Source organism: Xenopus tropicalis, chromosome 7 (assembly GCF_000004195.4).
Source record: "Xenopus tropicalis strain Nigerian chromosome 7, UCB_Xtro_10.0, whole genome shotgun sequence".
Classification (NCBI taxonomy): Eukaryota; Metazoa; Chordata; class Amphibia; order Anura; family Pipidae; genus Xenopus; species Xenopus tropicalis.
Genome location: NC_030683.2, coordinates 70373707 through 70396578, shown reverse-complemented (window position 1 = coordinate 70396578; position 22872 = coordinate 70373707). Strand labels below are relative to the sequence as shown.

The window sequence follows — 22872 nt, the reverse complement described above, 5'->3', positions numbered from 1 at the left end:
CGTCTTTTCGTAATGATCGGTATTTTTGTGACTTTTCCGTATGTCCCGAGATTTTTTCGTCACTGTCACGACTTATTAGTATATTTTCCGTGACTTTTTCGTCGCCATCGCGAAAAAATCGGATTGGTTTTTCCGCCGTTTACTATTGCTCAATACGAAAAAATCGCGACGGCAAAGTTGCGCAAAATACGATAAAGTTGTGATGGCAACGAAAAAATCGCAACAAATACAAAAAATCGCGACGGCGACGAAAAAAAATCGCAAAATTTTAGTTTCCAATACAATTTTTTCCCTTTCGGGATTCGGATTCGTGGATTAGTTAATCTGCCCCATAGAGTGGATATTGGTGAAAAAATGCAAACATTAGTGTTTCCACAGCAACATCCAGTCTAAAAGGGGCATGTAATAGAAGTCGTTAATGGAAAAAAATATTCACAATGTGAAAATGTATGCCTTTGTGCCAACAAATTTTTCTTTGATCAAACCTAGTACAGGTATGGGATTCCTTATCCGGAAACACATTATCCAGAAAGTTCCGAATTACAGAGAGGCCATCTCCCATAGACTCCATTATAAGCAAATAATTCTAATTTTTGAAAATGATTTCTCTTTTCTCTGTGATAATAAAACAGTCACTTGTACTTGATCCCAACTAAGATATAATTAATCCTTATTGGGGGCAAACAATCCTATTGGGTTTATTTTAGTTTAAATGATTTTTTAGCAGACTTAGGTATGGAGATCCAAATTACGGAAAGATCCCTTATCCGGAAAACCCCAGGTCCCAAGCATTCTGGATAACAGATCCCATACCTGTATAGCTTTTGTGGAACACTTTTTTTGTGGAAACTGTTTACTGGCGACTTCCGCCAATGGGACAAGGAATGCCGATTTTATATATAAAATATAAATTTATATATATTTTATTACATTTCCCCTAAAAGGCCAATCCTGTGCCTGTCAGGAGGTGCCGAAGGCTTTTCTGTGCTGGTGTATATACGCCACTAGAGAAAATGACCCATCTGACATTGCCCTTAAAGAGAGTGCTTACTGGTTCCCCAACGTTTCCCTTCCCCTGTTGTCTCTATCAGCCTGAGATGCTCAGTAACATGTAAAGCAGAGGGATCTGTTCCACACCTCCCTTCCTCACCACCATAGCCCTCCTTCTGGCTTTGAATTGGCTCCGGGGGCTGCCAGCAGCCATTCAGTAATATGCAGAGCAGAAGGATTTTTACCAAGCCCCAGAACCCCCTCTTCCCGCACCGCCCCTCCCTCTCTCCTGCTTTAAAGTGCAAGTCCGATGCTGCCACTTCGTAATGGCAGAGGGGTTTTTTTTAACCAAACACCCTGGCAGAGCCCCCTTTCCCCACCAAACCCCCCAGCATGATCATCAGCAACTGGTAAACTCAGCTCCTCATCTCACAAACACAGACGGAAAGCTCCCTGACTGTAGATGCGCACATCCGAATGCTTTTTAAGGGGACATTGTAAGAAGCAGAGCAATTATATACAATTACCGGCGTGCCGGGAGGGGATGTCAAAAACCGTGAAACTCCTGGGAAATCTAGGGTGTTGACAGGTGTGCTGAACTCAGTTGACCCCTTCTCTCTCAGCACAGCTCCAAAGCAATGTGGGAGAATGTGTAGCAGTGTCTTACGGAAATGAACCTGATACACTCACCAAGCGGGCAGGCTCTGGAGGATCCGTTATTCCGACTTGCACAAGCGCCTAGGCTCTATGGCCACTGTAAATCCATAGGGGCCCAGTGGGTAGGCGCTCAGCTTAGAGGCTTGCCGATACCAGAAATCTAGAAAAGCAGAATAAGGAAGGGTGGAAAGGGAAATTTGAGGTTGGAGGGGGAGCAAGAGGAGGGGATAGGGTGGGAAACTAAATTGTAATGAGGTGGCGAGGAAGGGGGGAGATAAGCGTGAAGCAGCACCGCGCTTGGGCACTGAGGGCGCCTGTACGTACCAGGCACTGTATGACTGTATGTCTGCATGTCTGGAAGGCAGACTAACCCGTTGGGGTACGGAGACCGCGTGATGGTGGTCGGTAAAACATCCCTCTGCTCTGCTTATTACTGAATGACTGCAGGCAGCCCCGGAGCCGACTTCAATGCCAGAGGGAGGGCCAGTGTGGTGGGGGAAGGGGGGTCTGGAGCAGCTACACTGAACAAATCCCTCTGCTCTGCGTGTTACTGAGGGTTTCTGGCTGAGAGAGACAAGAGGAGAAGGGAAACGCTGTTTAATAATGTGATCCGGCCCATATTGGTAATCTGTAGAGTTTGGCAAATGCCAGAGGGGTTGCTATAGAATGCCATAGACAGTGGCTTTTTATTGGGCCTGTGTGGCTTCTGTGTACTCGATGTGCCAGGGCTTTTTTGAAAGCTCAGTCCAGGCCTGGTGTAATTGCTCTAATAAAATTCTGTGCCAGCTCAACTTCATAGACAAACTTAACTCAGCATTCACCACGTCCTACTCCTGCGCACGTGTTCAATTTCCTGTGATGTGCTGCACTAAAAGAGAATTTGTCTTTTTTGTCTGATGGTAAATCCTGATCTGATAACTTCACTAAAAGTGAAGCCTCCATTTACAGCCAAACCCCTGATGTAATAACCATGGTAACTTATTGTAGTGTGGCTCAGCTAACCCCACACTCTGGGGTTTGTTATTTTGGTGACAACACTGTAGCTTAGTGGAGGCACACTTTGTTATTTCTAGTGGTTTTCTACTAAAGCAACACCGGAAATTGCCCCCATTCAGTAGATTTTTCCTGATTACAGCAATAGGCAAATTGTATATTCAGCTGATTGAATAATAAAGTAAATAAAATCTTAGGCTGATGCCACACAGGGCTGATTCTCAGCCTGGGGAAAAATGCAGTCTGAAAATCAGCCCCTCGGCAACACGTGCCTGCACCTGATGCAATTGCATTTCATTCACCAAAATTAATACAACTGTGTGGCATTGTCTTACAAATCAGACACAGTTGCACAGAAGTCATCCACATCACCTCCTTGTGACCACAAGGGTCAGGGAAAAAATTGTAATGTAGAAAAAAAATCATGCACTTAAAACTGATTTTAAAGGAAAGAATAAACACTTAATTCCTACAACAGTTTCCCCAAAGGGCAATGGCACACAAGGAGATTTGTTCATCCGGGAGATTGCCACCTAGCAACAGCTTGTGGGAGATGGTGGCAGCCTCCCGGAGAAGCGCTGGGAAGTTTTTAAACTTACCCACTGCAGCATGTTCGGGTCCTCCCAGCCCACTTCCTGGTAGGGGAGGGAGCATGCAATGCTGCCTCCTGATTGGTGGAAGGCTGGGAACCTGAACAGGATGTTAGATTTTTTTACCTCAGCGCAAGATGGAGGATGCAGTTTCTATCTCTGCAACTGACTCCATGGCACTGTCTCCTGAGAGAGAGGCTGGTTGTTTAAAAAGCACCTTAAAACGCCTCAGGGATTATTTCTCTTCCTCGGAAGAGGAGAATTTATACATAAGTCACAGTTTAAGAAAAGGAGGATTGTGGACAGAGTTATATCTTCCTCCTCAGGGGACTCTTCCCCTCACAGCCCTAAGCAGGGCAAGAAGCATGTTTCTAAGTCAGTCTCTGGTACCAAACATGCACACAAATCTGTCTCAGCTCCGTTTGGAGGCAAACACAAGAGACTTAAGGGCAGCTCTTCTGTAAAAGAGACCTGGTTGGGGAGCTCTAGCTGCACCTGTTCACCTGCTGGGAGGTGAGTATCCACAGGCTATGATATGTCGGATGACGAAAATTTAAACCTTACTCCAAAGTTAGTTGATTGGGAGTCTGAGGAAGTTAACCTCTCATATGCCGCTAGTGACAAAGGAGAGCCAAGTAACTTGCAAATGACAAGAATTAATCTCCAGGGCAAGCTACCCCCCAGCTAAATTCACTGCAAAACTATGGTGCATTGACAAAGACACAGAAGTGTACAATTTCTTACAACTGGGGTTTAGAAACTCCTCTAGTCAGAGAGGACGACCTGATATTAAGATCTCATGCAGGCATACCTGATATGACTGAGCTTGCTGCACCTGAAATAGACCCAGCATTAATTTCCATTTTGGGCAATCAATCAATTAAGTCTGACATTATGGATCAATCATTACGTAATATACAATTTTAAATAGCAGACGCAATTGGTCCACTAGCTCTTATGTTAGTCAAAGCTGAACAGGAAGGTTCAGATTTTGAGCTCCTCCCTAGAGCTTCTCTCCTAGCCTCTAAGCTTGCTATGCTTCAGGCTATTTCTAGAGCGGCCCTAATAATTGGGCAGACATTTAACCACGTCACCAATATTAGGAGATCCCGTCTGTTAAAGTCAGCAGGTCTGGCTGACCTAGCTCCAAAATCTTCGGAGTTTCCCAATACTTCCACTCCTCACCTTTTTGGTCCAGAGTTCATTCAGGAAGTTAAACCCGCTATAAGGCCAAGAAGTCTTTTGCGGACATCAAATCAAACAAAAGGTTCCCTTCAAAGCCCTTTCGTAAAGAGGGACATTTCTCCAGAACCCAGGATTCGTTCCGTTCCAAACAGGGTTCCGGCCAGTCGACCTATCATAACAGGTCGAGTTTCCCCTCCAGGGGCTATTTCTCCAAGAAGAAATCAGGTAAGTCTATGCCATTCTGTGCTGGGCAAAGTAACACAGTGGTCAAAGATCAGACCCCTGGGTGTTACGAATTGTAAGGAGAGGCTTGGCTCTGCCATTAAAAAGATTTCCCTTTCAGTTCAGCACGTCACATGCGCCTTGCACAGTATCTTTAAACAAAGTTTTAATGACTGCCCTACAGACAGGGAAGATTTCCCCATCAGATCCCACAAAAAGGGGTTGGGTGAGTCCTCTTTTCCCGGTAAAAAAACCAGATGGCTCTCTCCGTCTAGTCCTGAATGTAAAGAAGCTGAATCGCTTCATAAAACCAAAACGTTTCAGAATGGAAGGCTTAAAGGATCTTCCAGTGATACTATGTGCTGGCCAATGGGCTATAAAAATAGATTTAAAAGATGCCTTTCACTCAGTGCCCATTTACCCCCCACACCAGAGGCTTCTTTGTTTTCGCTGGGGTGCACATCTGTTCCAATGGAATGTCATGGTGTTTGGCCTCTCAAATGCCCCTTATACCTTTTCCAGATTGATGAAGGCGGTAGTAAGTCACCTACGCCTAAAAGAAATTTCCTGCTTAGTGTACCTCGACGATTTACTGGTGGTACACCAAGACAGAGACTCCTTAACTCACATAAGAGAAGAAATCCTAACTCTTCTCTCAAATCTAGGGTTTCTGATAAATATAAAGAAGTCTGTTTTAGATCCTTGCCAAGTGATTCCATTTCTAGGCTTCATCCTCAACACAGAAACATTGACATTACAGGTCCCACCAGAAAAACTTCTAACAGTTTCCAAAATGATTCAGAGAGTCCTGGTTGTGGGACATCTTTCCCTACAAAAACTAGAGGCTCTGATAGGCCGCCTAGTGGCGTTATCTCCAGGTTTTCCTCAGGCCCCATTATATTGCAGACACCTACAATTTCTGCTAAATTATCACCTACAAAAAGGGAAGCACTGGAGAGAATTTTTAGATTTAAACTCAGAAGCCAGAGACGATTTAAATGTTTGGCTAACCATCTCAAACCCCAGTCCTGCTCCTATAACTGTAAAAACCCCAGATCTTGTTATAACGACAGATGCATCTCTGGAGGGCTGGGGAGGGTTTTCCAGAATGAGAGCTGTAAAAGGACATTGGTCCCCAGCCGAGAAGCTATACCACATAAATGTATTAGAGCTCAGGGCAGCTCGACTGGCTCTACAACAGATTCTAGCCCCTCCTTTCCCCGCCTCAGTTCAGTTTCAGATGGACAACAAGACTGCAGTATCGTACATCAACAGAATGGGGGGCACTCAATCATACCAGTTGTTCAGAGAGGCAGTCCTCCTTTGGAACTGGGCCTTGCTCCACAACCTATACATATCTGCAGAATACATCCCAGGGGTTCAGAATGAGATAGCGGACTCCTTGTCCAGGCACAAACTATCATTGGCAATTGTGACTCTTCACGGCCATCTATTTCACAAAATCCAGAGTACCTTTGGAGTCAGGCAAATAGATCTTTTTGCCTCTCCAACGTCAGCACAAAAAAAAATGTTTGTCTCCAGGATCTGGTCAAAGGGCGCTTGGAGGATGGATGCCTTGTCATTCAGCTGGCAGGCTTTAAAGGGTCTATATGCCTTTCCCCCTCTGGCAATAATCCACAAGGTTTTATTGAAGGTCCAGAAAGAGCAGATCACAGACCTGGTCATAGTGTATCCAGTATGGCCTTCCAAGATTTGGTACCCAAACTTACAGAAGATGATTGTAGGGCCCAAGGTTCCCCTAGGCTTCACAACAGAATGCTTTCAGGGTCCGAGGGATCTCCTAACAGCCTTACCCCAGACAATGTGGCTAGCAGCCTCGGTGAGAGGCTAGCTTTACCAGCTCTTTCAAAAACAGCAAATGCTCTGATAAAAGCATCCCTGCGCCCTCGAACTTATAAAAGATAAAAGGCTATTGTACAAGAATTTCATACCTGGCAAGCAAATAATCCTCCCACAATCCAGTCCTCTGATACTATTAAGGCTGTATTAGATTTCTTGTCTTACAAGTTTACCCTAGGTTTGGCGGTATCTACACTTAAGACATATGGATGTCATTTATCTGGAGGTTACAAAACACAGGCTTTACACTAGGCTTATTAGAGGAGCTGCCATTTCTAGACCAGTCAGCCAAAATACAATTCAACTTGGGATATACAGTAGATCCTCTTTTGATGTACCTTTCAAAAATACCTCCAGACCCTCCCGAAGTGAGATACCTAGCCATTAAACTGGCTTGTTTATTAGGTTTGCCCTTTGCTGCCAGAGGAGCAGAACTTTCCTTAATACATATTACAGACCCTTGGTTATCCACTACGCCAGAAGGTTTTCATTTAATACTCAAGGGTCGCACCAAAACTACATTTAACACAACTCCAGTTGAGATTGACTAAAGGTGGCCATACACGTGGCGATCCGACGATGTTTCGTACGACCATCGGTCGCACGAAACATCGTAAGATCCGCCACACACCATTCAGGGCTGAATCGGCAGGTAAGGAGGTAGAAACAATAGGATTTCTACCTCCTTCTGCCGATTCAGCTCTGAAGGGAGAATTTTGGTCAGGCGCCTTCTATGGCGCCCGATCAAAATTTTCAAACTTGTCCGATCGGCGAGTCGTCCGATATCGGCAGCTTCCTGCGATATCGGTCGACTCGCCGACATGCCATACACGCACCAATTATCGTACGAAACGAGGTTTCGTACGATAATATCGGTGCGTGTATGGCCACCTTTAATTGGTGACACAACTGATCCCTCCTTATGTTTCTCCTTATCTCTAAGAGCAGCAGCAGCCACTAAGGCAGCAGTTAGAGGTGTTTCCTTGCCAATAATCATGAAAGCTGCTAGATGGGCCTCATCCAAAACTTTTGTCAAGCACTACTGGAGGCCATCCGAAACAGAGAGAGTAACATTTATGAGAGCTACTACTAGGTGTGCGTTACTCTCCCACAAGCTGTTGCTAGGTTGCAATCTCCCGGATGAACAAATAAGTGTTTGCAGGAATCTATGACCTGCAAACAACATTTGTTCTAGGGAAAGGATTGCCACCTAGCAACAGCGACCCTCCCTTCCCTCCCATATATACACTCCTGGAGGAGTCCTAGTAGTCGCTATTAAACGTGTAATTCTTTACTTTCTCTATAGGCTACAATCAGCAAGCAAGGAAGGAAACAGGTCAACATCCTAAGAACAAGGAGACCTAACGGATAGAGGCCCTGATAGTGATGAAGCCAATATCTCAGTCTGTCTACGATAATAAAGGATCTATGTCATGGGACAGCTTTTTTTATCTACACCCCATTGCTTGTTGGGTATAACAAAGTTGTTTGTGCCTTCTTAGTTTTGGTTATCACATATTCTGAACACACCTTGGTCACAGTTCTGCAATAAAAAAGTTATGAAGCATATTCTGATGTATATTCTTATGTTTATTTGTTCACATTAAGCATTGTCATCCACAGACTCCCGGTAAAAAATCTAACATCCTGTTCAGGTTCCCAGCCTTCCACCAATCAGGAGGCAGCATTGCATGCTCTCTCCCCTACCAGGAAGTGGGCTGGGAGGACCCGAACATGATGCAGTGGGTAAGTTTAAAAACTTCCCAGCGCTTCTCCGGGAGGCTGCCACCATCTCCCACAAGCTGTTGCTAGGTGGAAATCCTTTCCCCCTAGAACAAATGTTGTTTGCAGGTCATAGATTCCTGCAAACACTTATTTGTTGCCTGCGGGAAATCTCTGCTACTGTGGGTGACAAATCTTCCCTAAATGGCCTTTGACAAATGTTTGGGTTGCCGCATGTAAAACACATTACATGCAGCAATCCTTCTGCATTTTTAAGAGATATACAGGATGTTTTGTCACTTTTAAGAAACTGGTGAGAAAACATCAGAAGAATACCTTTGTGTCGATGTTGCAGGGAATCTGTGTGAACCAGTTGTATCACATAAATAAAGCAGGGAAAATAAGTATTGAATACATCAATGTTTTTCTGAGTAAATATATTTCTAATGGGGCTATTGAAGAATGTCCCAGTACATTTCTCCATTCATCCTTCCTACAGTTATATTAAGTCTGCTAGTACCATATGCTAAAAAAACAGCCCCACACCCAGTGCCAGATTTGTAATCCGGGCGCCTCGAGGCCATCCCTGTCCATCGCACACTCCCCCACCCCCTCGCAGATGCGCGAACATGCCAAAGTGTCTTTCCCTTTTTATATTCCAGACAGAGTGCGTAGAATCAGATGCTTTATGGGTTCATGCTGTTAATATTTAATCCGAAAACCTCCCACATTTAGTAGAGGTGCCTACTTACACACCAATGGTTCAAGGTGTTGCCTGTAGTCATTAAAATAAGCAGATCTCTCCTTTTCTTCAGATTCCAATAATAATCCAAAATAGTATAATACTGTTTAACATATAATATCATTAAAACAAATAGCACTCACATTTAGTCCATTGAGATCAGCCACATAAAATACACCAGTTCGCAAGGATACTGTCCCATTGCAGAGCAGGATCCTGCAGGCATGTATGCTTCCCTTATGGCTCTGCCTGCACCTGTAATGTTACTCACCTGACATGTTTTGCTGACCAGTCAGCTTCCTCAAAGATCTGCTTAATTTAATGTCTACAGGCAACACCTTGAACCACTGGTTTGTTAGTAGGCACTTCTACTAAATGGTGGAGGTTTTTGAATTAACTATCTGTAACAGCATGAACCCATAGAACATCTGATTCTATGTGCTATCTGGAATATTTGGAATATAAAAAGGAAAAGACACTTTGGCACTTTTTATAACACTGGGTGATAACTTAAGTGTATTTGAAATACTACACTATAAGAGTTCTTGATTTCTCTGTTGCTATAGGTGCTGATCTATTCTAGTATTCTGTCATATCGTGTGCAGCTAGGTGACTGAGAAGATCGGCAAGAGAAAACAATCCTGAAAAGTGGCCATACATGTTAAGATCCGCTCGCTTGGCGAGGTTGCCAAGCGAGTGGGTCTTCTCCCGTTATCCCCACCTACTGGTGGGCGATTTCGGGCAAATTTAGGCTAAACCGATTGAATTATAATGACGGCATGGGCACAGTCAGTTTGGGGGCTGCATCAACGAGCCGATGCAGTCCCCGATCCGACTAGATTTTTTTTTTTAATTTTATTTAAATGTTTTTTTTTTTAGATTGAAAGTAACGGTGTACAGAGGGGCACCTTTTGGGTTATCCCAGGGTGCCAGGCAGGTATATAAAGTAGTCATAAACATAGGGAAAAAGGAGGGGGGGTAGGGGGAGGGAATGAAAGAGGAAAGAGAAATTCAGGATAAAAGGAATAGGCGTAAATAATAATATAAATTGGGAGAGTAACCAGTAAAATTGGGGGGAAAGTTCTTGTGGGTATATATTTGCCGACTAGATTTTTTAACCTGCCCGATCGATATCTGGCCGATTTCAGCCCGTCATTGCTGCCCCTACACGGCTCGATAAGTTACCGAATTGGTCTAAGGGACCAATATCAGCAGCTACAATCGGTACGTGTATGGTCACCTTAACACTCTCAAAAATATTTGCTGTGTTACTTTATGGCGTGTACAATGACATCCAAAGAGTTCAATTTTAGTCTCATCTGACCAGACTGTATTCTCCCAGAATTTCATAGGCTTGTCCAAATGTTGTGCAGAAAACTTTAAACAAGCTTGAACATGCTTTTTCTTTCCTTCTTGTGTGGTGAGTGTGCATAGAGGCCATGTCGGTGAAATGCATTACTTATTGTTTTCTTTGAAACAACTGTACCTGCTAATTCAAGGTCTTTCTGATGCTCTCCACGAGTGATCCTTGGCTCTTGGACAACTCCTTCTGATTATTCTTTTGAAGGCTCTGTCAGAAATCTTGCGAGGAGCACTTGGTTATGGCCGGTTTAGGGTGATATGATGTTCTTTCCACTTCAACGGTGCTCTCTGGAACATTTAGAAGTTTAATTTGCACTTATAGGGAGCAGGATTGCTCTCTAAATACTGACCTATTTCAGCAGGTTTCTTGCCTTTCCATGCCTTTTTGCACCTCCTTCATGTGTTCAATACTCATTCCCTGTGTAAATCCACTTTATTACACATAACTTAATTTACATACCTATTTCGATTTTTATTTGTTTGTGTGGATTACTTGGGTTGTTACTGACATCTGGTGAAAAATTCCCAGTCAATAGCCCCACATGCACATATTTACTGAGAAAAACGTTGATGTGTTCAATACATATTTTTCCTGCTGTATGTAAAAATGCAGAAGGAGTAGTCTTTTGTGCCATTATGCAGTGCAACTGGTTTAGACAAAGAGATTCTCTTCTCCTCGGCACAAAGGTATTTTCAGAGTTTGTTACCCATGCTGGATATCATGCTAAGCCACAAAACATCTTGTGTGTTCTTATCCTGAACGACAACCAAAGAATCAGTCTATAAGTGTTACATCATATGTTTTTGGCTTCCTTACCAGCCCCAGGCCACCACAGACTTTTAGGAGTGATCCGAGCCTCCATAAAAGCCCGCAGTAGCTTCTGATTGCAAGGCTATTCTGTCCCAATTATTTTGCTGCTGTGCTTGTTGGACAGTCTAAGAAACATAGTTGGTTAATTTAATCTATACAAGATTGGCACAATGTGTATGAGCAGGCCTGGTCTGTAAGTTGCCATAGACAGTCACTATTAAGTGTGGGCTTGTGGGGGGCTGTTTGTGGGCCTCTGTGTATTTGAAATGCCAGGGCCTTTTTGAGTCTCAGTCCAGGCCCGTGTGTGAGTATATTTTTCCAGCTTTGAGAGAAATTAGACTATACATTCCACTGTGGCGGGGACTAAGGTAAAACACTTAATGAACTTTAGCACCAAAAATTGAAAGGGATTTGTATCTATTTTCTATATGATATGTTTGTGTATCTTTATATGTTAGGACACAGTATGATCCAGTGATAGTGGGACTCTTTTCTGAACAGGAGAGTCCCTTCTGGCCCCAGCCTTTACTGACACCCTTTAGGAGCCCTTCTGCAGCCAAAACCAACAAGAAAGCTGATCACTCCAGAGAAAGATCGTTGAAACGTGTGGCCAAAAATTTTGTTTTGTGCACTTCACACACTGCAAATCCTACCCCTAACTGCCCAAACCAAAACCATCTTCTGCTGCCCCTGTCTGAAACAATTTACCATAAGCCAGCTGAGAGACCTGGAGGAAAATGGATATTTGCTACTGTAGGGGATCAGAGAACCCTGTCCCCTGTTTTTCAGTCTGTGATCTCATCCAGCCTAGCTACAGCCTGGGGAGGGATCCGATTGGCTGGATGCCCCAGTGCACGTCTGGGAGAGGTGTGCCTAAGCTTTGGAGCCAAAAATCTAAGGGCGGCAAAAAAATCCAGTAGCACACTGAAGATGCAAATCGTGAAAAAATTGTATTTTATTTGCCCAAGTACATAAAAACAAGCAAAGAGCAACGTTTCGGGACCCTCCGGACCCTTTCTCAAGCTAATGGTGCACTATTTAGTGTGCAAGTTATAAAGGTAGTGAAATGGGTGGGGATAGAGAAAACTTCCCCTGCTCCAGTGATAGCATGGTTAATTACAACAATTTAACCCCATATGTGCATACTAACAACCAGTCCTTAAATATTCTTATATAAAAATGTTAAAAAGCATACAAATATATATTTAGTCCACATTTGTGCAAGATTAGAGATCATTGTGTCAAATATCAGCATAGTGTATAACTGGAACACTCATCTCTGAGACGTTTAGAGGACTAGTTCAGCACATCATACTCAGTACCTCCCTGAGACTCATTGTAGTATGCTGGAATAGTCTTCCACCCTCAGCGTATCCAGTGTTATCTAGTTAGTAACCTTTAAAAAGAGAAAGATATAAATATATATGTATATATTGATACATCACATAAAATAACAGATATAAAAATACACTAATATATGTACATTCACAGGTATCGAAATTACTCACTTAAAGATAAACATTGCAGGCGTATATTCTCTATTCAGACCTAGGGGCCAAATTGTGTCCAATTTATTAATCCAGAACATTTCTCTTTGTTTCAATTGCAACAATCTATCTCCCCCTCTTCTGGGAATTTCAACAGTATCTATCACTTGAAATTTAAGTTGGCTGACAGAATGTTTAGCCTGATGAAAATGTGCTGGAACTGGTAAGGCTGTAAGTCCCCTGCGTATAGTGGACTTATGTTTAGAAATGCGGTCCCTTATTTTTTGTATATTTTCACCAACATATAACAAACCGCATGGGCATTTCAATAAATACACCACATAAGAGGATTCACAAGTAAAATACTGTTTGATCTCATATTTTTTACCAGAGTGTGGATGATGAAAGTGATTGCCTTTAATAACCGAATTACATTGAGTGCAGTGTAGGCACGGATATGTTCCAAGACGGGGGATACTCAAAAACCGCTGTGTAGATTTCTTGCGGGAGCCCCCAATATCTGCCTTAACAAGGTGATCCCTCAGATTTTTACCCCTCTTATAAGCGATAAGTGGTGGACTTTGAAAAGATGGTATATGTGGAAGGCAAGATTGTAACAAATGCCAATGTTTATGAATAATCCTCGACACTTGTTTGCTTGCTGTTGTGTATGTACTTACAAAGACAAATCTATCACTTTTTGTACTTTTAGTCAAGTCTGTCTGTTTTGGAGACAATAAACTTTGTCTATCCTTTTGTCTAGCTTGTGACATACCTTCCTCTAATAATTCTCTGGGGTATCCTCTTTGCTGAAAACGTTCAGCCATTTCACATAAGTGTCTCTCACTTCCAACCTCATTATTTACAATCCGTCTGACCCTTGTAAATTGTGTAGAGCAGTGCTGTCCAACTTCTGTTGTACCGAGGGCCGGAATTTTTCCGACCTACGTGGTGGAGGGCCGATAATGGAAGCCAGTTTGACCACTCCCCTTTTTGAAACCACACCCACTTAAAACCACACCCATGTTATCACATGATCATACCCATATTAATGGTTGTAGTACAGCAAAAACCTGCCATACTCTGCCTGCCCTACCCTGCCTGTGTGTGCCATACTCTGCCTGCCCTACCCTGTCTGTGTGCCATACTCTGCCTGCCCTACCCTGCCTTTGTGTGTGCCATACTCTGCCTTCCCTACCCTGCCTGTGTGTGCCATACTCTGCCTGCCCTACCCTGCCTGTGTGCCATACTTTCACTGTGTGTGCCATTCTTGGCTGGTTTGTGCCATACTTGGCCTGTGTGTGCCATACTCTGCCTGCCCTACCCTGCCTGTGTGTGCCATACTCTGCCTTCCCTACCCTGCCTGTGTGTGCCATACTCTGCCTTCCCTACCCTGCCTGTGTGTGCCATACTCTGCCTTCCCTACCCTGCCTGTGTGTATGGCACACACAGGCAGCCTACAGTGACACAATGCTGGCACTGCTCCAACAGTCTGCACAATAAGTATATATTAAAAAACTTTTTAATTGCAGTACCACCTCAGAATATGTTGTTTTTGTAGTGTGCAGGGTTTATTTGTGGGTTTCTACTGCTCCTGAGGTGTGAACAGGAGAACAATGGGAGTGATTACAGCCTGAGCCTGAGGTTTGAACACTGCAGGGGGTGAACAATGCAGGGATTAAAAGGTGTGAACAGTACAGGGGATTACATATTTAAACAAAACAGCCTGATTACAGCCTGAATCTGAGGTGAGAACCATGCAGGGGGCCAGTTAATCACAGTACTGATACCATTTAAAGCTTACACAAGAGTAAGCCATCAAAGCAGCCAGACAGGTGGGGGGCCACACAGAGGGGGTCGAGGGCCGCATGCGGCCCGCGGGCCGCCAGTTGGAAGCTAGAGAAATGTAAGAGACTGTTCTTGTCCGTTTCCTTCCTATATAGGTCTGTTATAAGGGTTGGGCCAGATCTATGTAGCTAACAGAGGGTTGAGCTCCCCAATACTGCTATTGCTATAAAAATCTAAGGGCGGGCCCAGCAGTTTATAAAGGGAGCCCCTGCTGTTGTTTGCCGGTACAAAGGTAGAGAGCCAGAGTGAGCAGTCAGCACAAAGTGTTGCGTTCAGACTTGAAAGAATAAAAGTCTGCTGGACTGCCAGGGAGTATAAAGTCCTCTGTGGAACTCTCAGTGTGTGTGTCCTGGAGTGAACAGGTATTGTCCGGTTACCTGCTACGTGGGAGCAGCCACCCTTTTCAACGGGAAAGGTACTCTGGGGCAGGAAGCGCTACCTGGGGGGACTTAAGAGCTCCTGGGGAAGGGACTGGACTGATTTAAAGGGTTGGGGGGTCTATACAGATCCAAGTTGGGGCTGGGCAAGTACAGAGACTAGGCCAGCCGTGGATAGCCCCACACAAGTTCTCAGGATAAGATTATCAGTCATCCCTAAAGGTGTTCTACTTCAAAGTTATATAAAGTTTGATATTGCTGCAAACCGTGTGTGATTATTCCTAGTGGAAATCCCGTAGAGGTGTGTTCCTCAGTGTCCACTAGGTGGAGGCATTGCACTGTTCCCAGTTCCCAGTATCAATATTACTCTGAGAACACATAACTCCTGGAAATACAGCCCAATTTTTAGTGAATGTGCCAACAGGGTTCCCGGGGTTCTGCTAAATGTCCTTATAGAGAGCCCCAGAGAGATAGACCGTAAGAGGGTTCCCCATGATATTGAGGCAGGAGATGGAGGGTTGTTCTGCCAGAGCTTTCTGATGACGCAGATTATTTAACTACCCATGTTGACACCCTTGTTTCCCAGTTTGCAGTTACAGCACCGGGAGGTGTGCTGCCCAATAAGAGACTGTCTGATTCGCCATCTGAACAGAGTCAAGTAAAGCAAGGTCCATCCGGTGAGAGCGTGGTCTCCAAGGGGAGTCGGCCTAGCTCGGGAGCCCAGCTGGATACCCCTGATATTGTACCCTCGGGTGAGGAGTCCTTTGAGAGTTGGAGAGACTCCACTGTGGTGTCCGTGAGAGATTGGACTGGCCCTGAGGCGACCATGAGGAGGAAGATCCTTGAGAACCTTTGCTGCCCTGCTGTGGATGTGGTGAAATCCTACCTAGTTAGTCACCCTGATGCTACTTCAGGCAACCTGATTGAAGTCCTAGAGGTGACGTTTGGCCCTGTAGCGAGTACTACAGAGATGCTCCACAACTTCCACTCTACCTTCCAGAAGGAGAAGGAAGCCCTGTCTGCCTATCTGGTGCGGGTGGAGCAAGGCCTGAGACTGCTGGTGAGTCATGGGGTAATCCAAAGCTCTGAAATGGATTCCCTAAGGATTCGCCAAATGAGGAGAGGGACTTTGAATAGTGACCCTGTTGCTGTGACGATTAGAGCTTACTACCAGGATACACTAACCCATGGCTATATTGCTCTGATGGAGAGAGTTCGGCGGGAGGAGGCTTGATGCCTATGTGAGGGTGAAGAGGAGTTCCACCCAAGGGCATGCAGAGAAGTCCCCTGCTGATGCAAAACTGTTGGAGGAAAATAAGAGACTTTGCAAAGAGTTGGAAGAGTTAAAAGCTCAAATGTCTGAGAGAGCCAAACCCCCAACTGAGACGAGGAAACCTCCAAAGTGTTCCCAGTGTGGCAGGATATGCCACATACAGCCAAACTGCCCTGTTCCTGATGAGGGTGAGGTCCAGTCTGCACCGTGTAAAGTACGCCAGTGGCGTAAGAGATTTCCAGGGAAATGTTACAAGTGCCATGTGATGGGTCATCAGGCCCGGAACTGTAAGAGTGTAACAGTGCAGAAGTCCTACTATGAGCCTTCCATATCTGAAAGTGACTCCCCTGAAGGAGATGAGGGGTTGAGTCAAAGGAAGACCACTGTGGAGAACCCTGTTGAGTGTTGTACTGTTTGAGTGTAAGGAGGTACAGCAAGCGAGGCCATTGCCGGTTTGTCTAAGGGGAGAATGTAGGGGATCAGACAACCCTGTCCCCTGTTTTTTAGTCTGTGATCTCATCCAGCCTAGTTACAGCCTGGGGAGGGATCCGATTGGCTGGATGCCCCAGTGCACGTCTGGGAGAGGTGTGCTTAAGCTTTGGAGCCAAAAATCTTAACAGCGGGCCCAGCAGTTTATAAAGGGAGCCCCTGCTGTTTGCCAGTACAGAGAGAGAGAGCCAGAGTGAGCAGTCAGCACAAAGTGTTGTATTCAGACTTGAAAGAATAAAAGTCTGCTGGACTGCCAGGGTTTATAAAGTCCTCCGTGGAACTCTCAGTGTGTGTCCCCTGGAGTGAACAGGTATTGCCTGGTTACCTGCTACGTGGGAGCAGCCACCCTTTTCAACGGGAAGGTACTCTGGGGCAGGAAGCGCTACCTGGGGGGACTAAAGAGTTCTTGGGGAAGGGACTGGACTGATTTAATGGGTTGGGGGTCTATCTGGATCCAAGTTGGGGCTGGGCAAGTACAGAGACTAGGCCAGCCGTGGATAGCCCCACACAAGTTCCTCAGGATAAGATTATCAGTCATCCCTAAAGCTGTTCTACTTTGTATTTCAAAGTTATATAAAGTTTGATATTGCTGCAAACTGTGTGTGATTATTCCTAGTGGAAATCCCCTAGAGGTGTGTTCCTCAGTGGAGGCACTGCGCTGTTCCCAGTTCCTAGTATCAATATTACTCCGAGAACACATACTGTATCTCCTGGACATACAGCCCAATATTTAGTGAATGTGCCAAGAAAGGGTTACACTACATTGGCTCAAGAGTCTGAACAAGAAAAGACAAAAGGGATAAATTATACTGCTTTTATTTGCAACTTGCTGTCATAAAAAGATCCCTGAAAATCCACTGTGGGGTTTAGAAATAATTTGATTGTTCACTCATAGGCAGTGCTAGGTTAGAACTCTGCTGTCAGATTGTCGTGATTCAATAGCCTTCTATTCACATCCCTGTATAGACTGTGTAATGTGATATGCAATAGGAGTAAAGGATTAAGAAACCTGTAAAAAGAGATTCTAATTGTAACTCAGAATTAAATAAAGATCAATGTGCTGGGAGAAACTTTAACTCTGGATAAAAGTGCATAGTTTGATTTCTTCCTCTGTATATTTATATATATTTTTTTTATTTATTTTTCGGAGGCGTTACGACTTGCGCGAATTGTCATGACTTTTTCGTAGCTGTTACGACTTGCACGAATTGTCGCTACTTTGTCGTATTGAGCGCTAGTAAACGGCGGGCAAACCTTTCCGATTTTTTCGCGACGGCTACGAAAAAGTCGCGACAATTCACGCAAGTCGTAACGGCTACGAAAAAGTCGCAACAGTTTACGAAAAAAACGCATTCGGGCGATTTTGATCCGTTCGCGGATTAGTAAATCGCCACTTAAATGTATTCATTTTATTTTCAATTTTTGTTGTTCCTTTTAAAGCTATCTTTTGAAAAGCTACACCAGTCTAGCACCAATAAGGTTGCCACCTTTTCTTCTTTAAAATACCAGCCTTCAGGTTTGGGGGACATGCAGTTACATCACTTGGGGTGGGCGATGATGTCATGGGGCGGGAAAAGGGCAGCAAGAGAGGGGAATGGGCAGATGGGGTGGGGGGAATGGGCGGGGCAGGTGCTGTGTTTATTTAGAAGGGGCTGATCAGGCTTGGAGAGAGTCAGGGAAGGAAGGGATTTATAGGTAGGGTTGCCAGCCTTACAAATTTACCGGCAGGCATATTGCTGGTAAATTTATAATACCGGCACTATCCCTAGCTGGCGATTTGCCATCTAGGCTGGTCAAATACCAAAACCCAGGCAGGGAATGTGAATACAGAATGGTGCTCAAAAAATAAGAATGCAGACTCCTTATAAACTTTCTAATTTACTGTGTTAAATTATCTCTTATTGGATAGACGCAGGTAACATAGAAATGAATATATTGCTCATCTGAATAATTTGCTTCAGCTTAGTGTCACCTTTGACCCACCGTGGGCTTTCTCTAGTAACACTTTATTCCACATATGGGACTTATGTGTGTGAATTGCTTTCATTAGTTTGTACAAATTGCGTTTGTGGTATTTTATATAGCTGGCCCTTGCATGCAAGAGTGGATCAACACTGAGTGCAGAAGTTTTGTAACTTGCACAGAAAGGCAAATATGGATTTATATATAAATAAACAACAAGTATGTTTTGATAATTTACTTTAAATTAGGCTTTGGTCTATTGGGGTCTAATTCTTTAGTGGACTCCTATCTGCTAACCAGCCTGGGTGAATACTTTCCCTCTAGATAACAGGGTTCACTTACATTGATACAGTGTTCAAAGCGAAAATTTAAGTGCAAGCTCTATGTTTTTTCTATGTTGGGGGTATCCTTAATTTAGACGGATCTGGGGATTTTTGGCGATAACAAGTTGTCTAATTCCAGGCAGTGTCATTCTGTGGCTACTAAAGCAAATAAAGTGCTGTCTTGTATAAAAAAGGGCATTGACTTGAGGGATGAGAATATAATTTTGCCTTTTTATAGGTCTCTGTAAGGCCTCACCTTGAGTATGCAGTGCAGTTTTGGGCTCCAGTCCTTAAGAAGGATATTAATGAGCTGGAGAGAGTGCAGAGACGTGCAACTAAACTGGTTAAGGGGATGGAAGATTTAAATTATAAGGTTAGACTGTCGAGGTTGGGGTTGTTTTCTCTGGAAAAAAAGGCGCTTGCTAGGGGACCTGATTATTCTGTACAACTAAATTAGAGGGGATTATAGGCAGATAGGGGTTGTTTTCTCTTTTCCCATAAAAACAAATAGGCGCACCAGAGGCCACCCCTTTGGATTATAGGAATGGAACTTTCATTTGAAGCAGCGTAGGTGGTTTTTCACGATGAGGGCAGTGAGGTTGTGGAATGCCCTTTCTAGTGATGTTGTGATTCTGTTAATACCTTTAACCCTTTAAGTGCCACCCAACATAGAATCTACTTTCTGTGTATAAAAGTGCCACAGAACGTATGTTTTCTGTGATTTTGGTGCATTTTTGGTCATTTTATTGCATTTTTAGCCATTTGATTGAATTTTCAGTTATGCATAGGTGTTGTTTGCTTGACTTTGTAAAACTAATTTTCCCAAGTCAAAATACTCAAACTGTGATTCTGACTGCAGATTATACTAGGAGAAAAAAAAACATTGATTTTAGTGATTTTATTGCATATCGCATTGTTCTTTGTTACATTTCTTTGCCCATGGACATTTTGTCTGCTATATATCAATTTGGGTGCCTCTGTACACCACATAGTTTGGTAAATCTATGCATATTGGGCATCAAACTGTTCAGTAGACCCCTGACGTTCATATTTAGAGTGTTTTATGTTTATACGTTACAAAATGTGGGGTACATAATGGGGCAAAATTTAAGCTTTGTGACAATTTTCAGAAATTTCATAAAAACAGTAATGTTTAGCATAGCTTTGTAGTTTGGTAGTTTGCAGTAGAAATATGTATTTACCCATTTTTGTTTTGTCAGAATGTGTACTTTTGTAAAATATTTGGTTTTCTAGGGTCTCCATACAGTTAGGGGGTCTACACATACCGGGTGCAAAAATTGCACCAGTCAGAGCGCCACACGTGAAAATTCATATGCATTGTTTTCATTTGGGTGCCTGTGTACCCCACATAGTTTGGTAATTCTGCGCATCAAACTGTTTAGTAGACCCCTGATATTCTTATTTGGAATGTTTTATGTTGATACGTTACAAAATGTGGGGTACATGACATTATGGGGCAAAATGCAAGCTTTGTGACGATTTTCAGAAATTTCAGAAAAACCATTATGTTTAGCATAGCTTTGTAGTTTGGTAGTTTGCAGTAGAAAGATGTATTTACCAATTATATTGCAGCATATGCACTTTGTATGCACTAACTTCATTTTGGGGTCTCTGAATACCAGATACTTTAGTGATCGTATGTACAATGGGCATCAAACTGTTCAGTGGGCCCTTGGCTTTTGTATTTAGGATGTTTTTTTTTGGCACCTAATGCTATGTGGGAGATAAGGTGCTTGAAAGTGGAAGGTTTGGTGCAATTTTCCGGTATTTCTTCAAAACCAACAATTGTGGAAAAGAATTGCGACTCTGCAGTTTGAAGCAGAAAGACATGGGTGCTCATTTTGAATTAACCCAAATGGGTACATTCCAAAAATACATGGTTTTGTGGGGTCAATGTATTTTTTTGTGTTTTTACCTCACAAAAATGCATTAAATGTGTTAAATTTTCAGTTGCTAAAGAGATCTCCGGGGCAATTTGTATGCACTAACTTCCTTTTGGTGTCTCTAAATGCCAGATAATTTGGTGATCCTAGGCACAATGGGCATCACACTGTTCAGTGGACCCTTAGCTTTCATATTTAGGATGTGTTTTCTTGGTACCTAATGTTATGTGGGAGATAAGATGATAAAGTTTTATTCTGCTGTGATGCTTTGAAAATTTGGTAATTTACTGCTGGGAGTTTTTGATCTATAAAAGTCTGAAATCTCCATAAAACTACACATATCAGTATATTTCGAGCTCCAAATCTTGTGGAAATACACAAAAACTCAGGCAGATTTGGAAAGCTCAGGTTCTATATATAGTTTGCCTACCTAAACTTAACCTCCCCCCCCCCCCAGTAAATGCCCCTATAAGAGCAGTGACACACGGGGAGATTAGTTGCCGCGTGACAAATCTTCCCCGAAATGCCTTCCCACCGGCTAGAATGTAAATCGCCGGTGGGATGGCATACCATACCGTGTACCCCTGCCCTTAGATGAGCTCAGAAGACAAAACATCTGGCACTGAGGGGAACTGAAATGTGAAATTCTGCTGGCACTTAAAGGGTTAAGAGGGGTTTGGATAATTACTTGAACAAGCATAGTATCCAAGGCTATTATGATACTAAAATCTACAGTTAGTACTGATGTTGGTATGTATGGTTTATGTATGTGAGTGTATAGATATGACAGGTTTGTGTGTGCTGGTTTTACATGGAAGGGTTGACCTGATGGACTCTTTGGGTCTTTTTTCAACCATATGAAAATGTAACTTATATATGTATATATGCAATGCATTACAATTACCAGAAAATTCCTAGGTAGCAGACCCTCAATTCTCAAATATTACCTGAATTGTACTCTTGACTATATACACATGGCAAGCTGCCTAGTCTATACATTTTCTTAAGACCCATTTGCTATGGGACCTAGTAACTTCTGCTTATGCCACTGTCCTAAGAAAGGTATGCACACACTGCTCTACAGCAGTACATTGTAAAATCTACAGTGGACACAATGCAATTCACAGAAACCCTCTTTGTGGTCAATGAATAACAGAATGCTGTACCTTCAGATCAAATTTCATTGACAAGATGAACAGAAGTAGTCACTGAACTATATTATCTATATCTGAGAACTGTCTTATACATAGATACACTCTTCTTTTGCAATACTTCCTTACCAAAAGTACAAGTAACATAAAAAAATAATAATAGATAGATGCATTTATATATGATGTACTCTACCTATGCATTAGTAAAATTAGTTAAATGACTCTCCTATATTCTGTCTAGATAGTTTACATGGAACTGTATCTCTGTAATGGTACACTGCACTTCAGTGAATGCGCTGTCAATATGGAGGAGCAAACTATGGCCAGACATGATTGGAAAGCATAATCAGAGACCCGTAACTCATTGAAAATATTTTTACTGTCAGAAAGGACAAGAGGAGTGTTCTATTCATAAATTTTCCAAGAAAGAAGGCAGGAGCTGGTTTCTAAACAAGACAAAGGCTTAGTTGTTTTGTGAGAGCACAGATGGGGCTCTGGATCAGGTGCTGCCAAGAAACGCCTGAGAAATCCAACTCCCAGCAGCAAGGTTACAAGGTTTAGAATGCTAGATCCTTGTATGTGGTTCAAGTTTATTAAGCTAGGCCTGCCCTGTAGTGAAGGTTCCATGAGTTCACAACTCCATCTCGGGAAAAAAATATCTAGCAGACACTTCAGCAAACATACTGGAAGATAGATATAACTGAATATATAATATGAATTAGAAAAATGCACAGAACTTGCCTTATTTTGTCTCTGAGTAAAATGTTGTTAAAACTAAAATAATCAAACTTGTTTCCAAGCCCTTTCTCCTTATTCAGAAACAAACACATTCTATAGGGCTTATTGGCTGCATTGGCGCATGCAATGAAACACTTAGTTGCACACATTTGTTCCACTTAAAACCCATGTACTCACTGTGTGCTG

General features: G+C 43.2%; 1 protein-coding gene across 6 annotated transcripts in view; it reads right to left on the bottom strand.

The window, feature by feature from the left end:
• Positions 1-3258, bottom strand: part of st3gal4 (ST3 beta-galactoside alpha-2,3-sialyltransferase 4) — a 112011-nt gene extending 108753 nt beyond the window's left edge. For 2 of the 6 annotated variants that reach the window (XM_012966313.3, XM_012966314.3), the window contains exons 1-2: positions 1972-2858; positions 1681-1807 (exon numbers count right to left, since the gene is read on the bottom strand). The gene's annotated coding sequence lies outside the window, so the exon portion shown is untranslated. 6 annotated transcript variants of the gene reach the window in all.
• Between the last annotated feature and the right edge of the window lie 19614 nt (positions 3259-22872).